Source organism: Chamaea fasciata, unplaced genomic scaffold (assembly GCF_029207755.1).
Source record: "Chamaea fasciata isolate MVZ Bird 193981 ecotype frontalis unplaced genomic scaffold, bChaFas1.0.hap1 SCAF_18, whole genome shotgun sequence".
Lineage (NCBI taxonomy): Eukaryota > Metazoa > Chordata > Aves > Passeriformes > Sylviidae > Chamaea > Chamaea fasciata.
The window spans coordinates 5,685,097-5,691,096 of NW_027094103.1; positions in this window are offsets into that span (position 1 = coordinate 5,685,097).

Below are 6,000 nucleotides of genomic sequence, written 5' to 3' on the forward strand. Positions count from 1 at the left end.
GAGAGCAGAAAAAAAGCTGCTAAGATCAAACACAAGCTGGTAACAAAGCTCTTCCTCTTGTCATCCTTCGATGGGCCAGAATTTCTGGCTGCAGCTCGTCTTTCCCTGGAAGGCTGGGCTAGTTCAGAGTCCCTTTTAAAAGAAGTGCCACACTATGAACGTGCTACAGCTGCGACACAGAAAGTGCAGAAGGCAGGAAGTGTGACGTTCACACCAACCTCAGCCCCTTCACTCACACCTCTTTTCAAATAGCTTTAGCACATGGAGCCCACATTTTCACGTTCTCAGAACTAGCTTTATCTATCACACTGCAAGTTGAAGAGAAATTTTTGAAATAAGTCTCTTTTCCCACATTTAAAGACTCACTCAACTGGGAGCAACTTTTAAATTGTTTCTGTAAACCGTTCTCTCTGATTTTTGCAGTAAGTTGCCACACTCCCTTTTAAAGCAGTATATATAATTTTTAAAAAATAAAATACAGATTGAAACAGCATACCAACTGTTGTCACAGTCCAAAAATGTCTGGGTTTTCAAACTTAAGTCCACCACTGTGTAAAAAGGCCACACACATGTAAGTGTCAATCAGGCTCAGTGGCAAAACAAGAGGCTGAGCCTGCAGAATGGCACAAATTTTCCTGGACAGAAAAAGAGTGCCAGTTCTCACCCATCTGGAATAACTTCTTCATTTTTCAATGCAGACTTTTGGAATTTGACTCAAGAAGCCAGGTGCTTGATTTCTGCATCTCCTGCTTTGCCGTGTTTCATGACAGAACAGGAAGCGAGAGAAATAAGAAAAGTGTATTACTTACAAGGCTACACCCTATTTACACCTAATATTACCACAGTGACTGTTTTTGCAGGCAACTCAAGTGGTCGGTTCTGTGCCCAAAAATTCTGTAGCTGATCCTGTGCATTTTGAACAGAAACACTATCTCCATTACCCTCCTCTCAGCACCAGGATTAAAATTAAGTAACATTCAAAGTATTTGTGGGAAATGGCCAACAAATGGGTAGTAAAGCCTGGAGGTTGCTTGGCAGCAGAAATTAGCTATGGCAAGTAACTCAGTGAGGGCAACAAAACCCAGCGTTGTCCAGCATTTGGACACTCAGCAAAAGACTGCTGGGTATGGGGAAAGGGCCAACCCCACATGATACTGCCAGGTCTCAAGTACTATTTTGAATCAGGTAAACTAATATCTCCTGTACCTGTTCCAAAGCCCAGCCCAATCCATGGTCTCTGTCTGCAAAGTCTGCTGGCTGCCTCCTTTGGAAGTAGCATCTATCATGGTGAAGATCTTGTATTTTCTCTTGGTCTCTGGAAAAGGATCCCAAACAAGTGGCAGGGACACAGGGGCTTGGAAGCCTTTGCATGTTTATCTTTACTGATAAGGCTGCAATGCTTGCTGCAAGCACATCAGCCTGTGTCTGCAGCAAAACCTTTTTCCAGTGGATGCCTGCCTTGAACCAGGCTTCCTCCGGACTGGGCATGCCTTTAACCCCTTGGTGCCCCGTCTAAAGAAGCCTTACTTTAGATTTCTTTTTCTTGCTTGAAGATGCATCATGTTTTCTTACAACTTAAAACACAAGCAGGTAAGTCAGACCTGCTTTGAGACAACAGCAGTGCAGATCATATAGATTATAAACCTCCACAGATACTATAAGAGCAATTTATCCTCAGAGAGTTTCATCTCCCCAAACCTCCTCTGGTTCTGTGCAGATCAAAATCCATTGTCCATTTAAAATAAAGGGTTGCAGCTATCCAAACTGTGGCTGGAACACATAAAAATTCATTAAGAGGACTTCTTGAAATTATTTTGTCTAATTGATTGGCCAGCATCAGCCAGAGCTATTTGGATTCTTAGAACTGAAGAATCAACTATGATTCCCAGCCATCTGATCTAACAGGTTAACTAACCTTGTTCATGCAGCTTTGTTAACGAAATCTCGGGTCACTCACAAACACGCATACCAAGGGCAAATATCCAGAAAGTCACTAGGGATCTCCCAAAGCTCACATGCCAAGAGCTTGGACAGCCTGAAAATGACAACCAAGAGGCTTTTCTCTTCCAGCAGGTTTCATTTATTTGCTCCCACTTGCTCTTTCCCCATCTTCTTCCTACACCACTGAGTCAACCTTGACCAGACAAGTTTCAGTTAAGCATGTGCTTTGCCAGAGGTGTTTTTAAATTATGTTTTTAAAAGTTTATTTATAGTACACACGCACAGTGCATGATGCTTTCAGAGCTTCTGGAGACTTCAGCTTGTCAGGCAGAACTTCACCAGGTGGAAGGAACATGAATTCATCAGCTGGCCCATGGAAAACCACCTCCTCCTCACTGTGTCTATCTGTGTACCCCAAGTCAAAGACAGAGTGCAGTAAAATAATTTTTACTCCATTATCTCCTACCCATTATTCATAACATCTATAATCAACATACTGGAAATTCCAATTGAAAAATGTAGAGAAATCCAAGTGACCCCCCTCCAGCTGATCTCTTACCAAAACCAGCAGCCCGTGAGACAATGCAACTGTTCTATGAACAGTTGCCCATTAGGGCAAGGGTTGGAAAATAGTGAGGGTTGGAAGACCATGAAGTGAACTGGGTGAAACTTGCAGGGAGAGTTGCATGGTCCAGCACTCCTTGCATGTGGCAAACAGTAAGTTTCATTTAGGGGTTTGTCCTAAATGGTTGTATTTGACCCATGTGACCAGTTACTCTTTTCATAAGAAAAATCTAACATCACCACAAGATCATTTCCAAGCAGAAAAGTAAATATTTTCAGGAGCAAGCCTCTCAGCTAAGTTCTGACCCTAAAGGACAGTTGTTCTCGTGGTTTGGCCTCTGAGCTATACACAGCACAAGTCTGGATGTACTGCACAAATCTCTGCCATTCACAAGAGATCCCCCATCCCGCTCCCTGTTCTGTACCTGGCCTGCGCAGGGAACATCCACTGAACAGGTCCTTCAGACCAAAGGGTGTGTTCCTGACTGGTTTCAGGACAAGTTTAACTTTCCCTGCTCCAAAATGGTACAAGTTGCTGAAAGATTGTTTCCTCAGCTGCACAGCAAATACAACCAGAGCAAGTTACTCAGAGGAATGGCTCAGAAACCACATTTTCAGGAGGTGGCACAGAGGCGTTGTGAGAGGAGAAGAAAAGGATGTGGTAGACAATTTGCTAATGCCCAGAAACTCTCTGTCTCAGAACAAGCGAGCTGCACGCCAGAATGCCCCGGGACAGGGCTGAGTCCATTGCTCTTTCCACAACAGGAACTTCTTCTAAATAAAGATGTCTTTACACGCAGGACTTGGGAAGCTTAATTCAGATTAACTGAAGTTGTGAATTTAAAGTGAATTAGCTAAACCACATTGTAGCTCTGTACAGTATTCAGTATTAAAAGGAATTTTAATTTAATTTATCTCATTCGACTAAATTAAGAACATTTTAATTCTAAGAATGCCCATGCAGGGATTAGTGGGTTGCACAAATGATGAAGTTACATGCTATGCTGGAGCTGAATGTGGCATAAGGAAGTCTCCCCATTTCCACGCTAGAAAATGCTCATTTCCCACCCACTTAAAAATAAGCTAACTAAAATTATAAATTTTATTATTCTAATTACCCATACCTACAAATCTAAAGCTGCATTTAGAGAAACTTGCCTCCGGCTCTGCATCTGTCTTTTGTTTCAATCTATCAGACCACATGCATTGTTTAAAAATTAAAGTATCAGAAGAAAAAAGAATATTGATATAATAAAAAGCCGGGAAAAGACAGCAGCACATAAGAAATATTCATAGCATTACTTGTAAAAAAGCCAGACACCGGACCCAAGCCACATCAGCTGCAGTCTGCCAATGGACCTGGATCTAGACCATTCCATGAGCTACTGATTTGACTACCTAACAAAGAGGATAATTCTCAAGTTTTAGAATTGAGATTGTTATGTTGTTTGTTAGCACCTAGGTATGTTTCCAGCTTACTAAGTAGTACGGACCTCTTACAGCTTCGTCACGGGTCTTACAACACCACAACTTAGATAGTGGCTTGGACAGAACATTTCTTCATCAAAAGGCTCAGCAAAAATCACTTCACAGAGGAGAAATGACAGGTAATGGTCAATCCCTAGCTGCCCTTTGGGAAGAGACTCAACCTCTCTGCTTCAGTTTACCTAGGATCGCTGGGAGAGCTTGCAGCAGATCAGGAGCATAGACTATAGAGGTCCAGGTAGCACAAGGAGACTGACCAACTGCTTGAAGTGAGAGCAGTCTGGTAACTGTGGTTACTAAATAGGCTGAACCTGAAAGATCTTCCCTATGTGGAAGGGAAGAATACGTGCTACTTTCCATGCCACCCCTTTTCCAGCTGGAGAGGAAGCAAAATAAGGATGAAGAATTTTTATTATAGATCTTAGGTAAACAACACTTTGGCTCCAATGCAATCTTCCATAAGAAAGAAAAACAACTTCTCAAGCAAGTTCAGATTGTTAAACAGGAGACAGATGAAAGCATTGCCTCAGAATGCAAGGAAATCCCAGGCCGGCTGGTTGGTAAAGATTTAGCAATATATAATTAAAAAGAGCACTCTCCCCTTCCTCGTCCCTGAGGTGAACACAGGTCCTGCATATTACTGACTTCTACATCAGCACCAGCCAATGAAGCTATCACTTGAGGTCTTCCTCCATTCTCCCCAGGCCTCTCTCCCTCATGCTTTCAGTTGCTGGAGGCTGTTTCACACCATTTCCTGCGAAGGTCCCTGTGTAGCAGGTCACACTGTTTGCATGTGCAGCTTATGATGAAAGATTTGGCCACTGGAGAACACCAGGAGGGAGGAAACCAGATAGCAGCGCTTATCGTGACTTGTGATAGAGGTCCAGTGGTCCCCTGCTGGTGGCCTTGATTGAGTACCAATGGAGCCAGCCCTCCTGCTCTGGGTGTTTAGAAGGCAGGAGCAGGGCAGAGCTCAGCTCACACTTCACTGAGCAGAGTAAATCCCGGCATTGGTAACACTGCCTGGAACAGTCTCTTGGCATTCTGTGCAGACAATGATATCAGCAACACACGATGGAGCTCAGACCCCTTGCTAGAAAAGGTGGGGACTGAGGACCACTGCAGCGCAGTGCAGTGCAGTGCAGTGCAGTGCAGTAGTGCAGCTGAGCTGTGCTGTTCCTTGGCACCCAACTCCACAGGCAGGGAGTCTGTGAGAATGGCTTGAGTGCAAGTCTGTCATACATGAAGAGAATACCCAGCTACACACTCATGTATAGGCTAGAAACTCCCTCACCTCAGGGCATAAACCAACCACCGACTTCCTCTATGCACAAGTTATACCATATTTGTTTGTTTTAGGAGTTCTGGTACCTTTCCCTCAAGCATCTGGTGTTTGCCTGTCTTGGAGAAAGGATGCCAGGCTAGACAGACAGATCATGGCTTCCTTCTGGTATGGCAATTACTGCATTCCACCCTGGAAGGGGGAGAACACACTGGGGAAAGCAAGGAATGTTAGATGGCAAGTTCCAGTAACACATGGCCCCATTAAATAGCCTGCCCTCCCTGCCTGGCCCTGCACAGTCATACCAGCAGCGCACCAGGAGCACACAGCAGCACAGCTTGGCCCTTTGCACTCTCAAAGAGTCCTGTGTTCCACCACAGAATCTGGGAACAAAGCTGGGCAGGGCTCAGCCCTCATCCTGGAAGTCCTCACATGTGCAAGAAGCAGGATGTTCCCATGCAAATAAGTGTGTTACAAGGGCACAGAGCAGAATTGTGGTCTGCAGCACAAGTTAATACAAAATACAGTATTTAGGAACACCAGATCTGACGAGACATCATGGTCCCTTAACATCAGGTTGGATCAGTCATTGTCCTGTAGGATGTGTGCCTCTATAGCCTAAAAAACAAACAACCAGAAAACAAAACTCATCCAGTGTTACCTACAAAATCAATTTGTACAAACTTGGAGTAAGTCGACCCACTTCCAGCAGAATTTAAATAACTGTT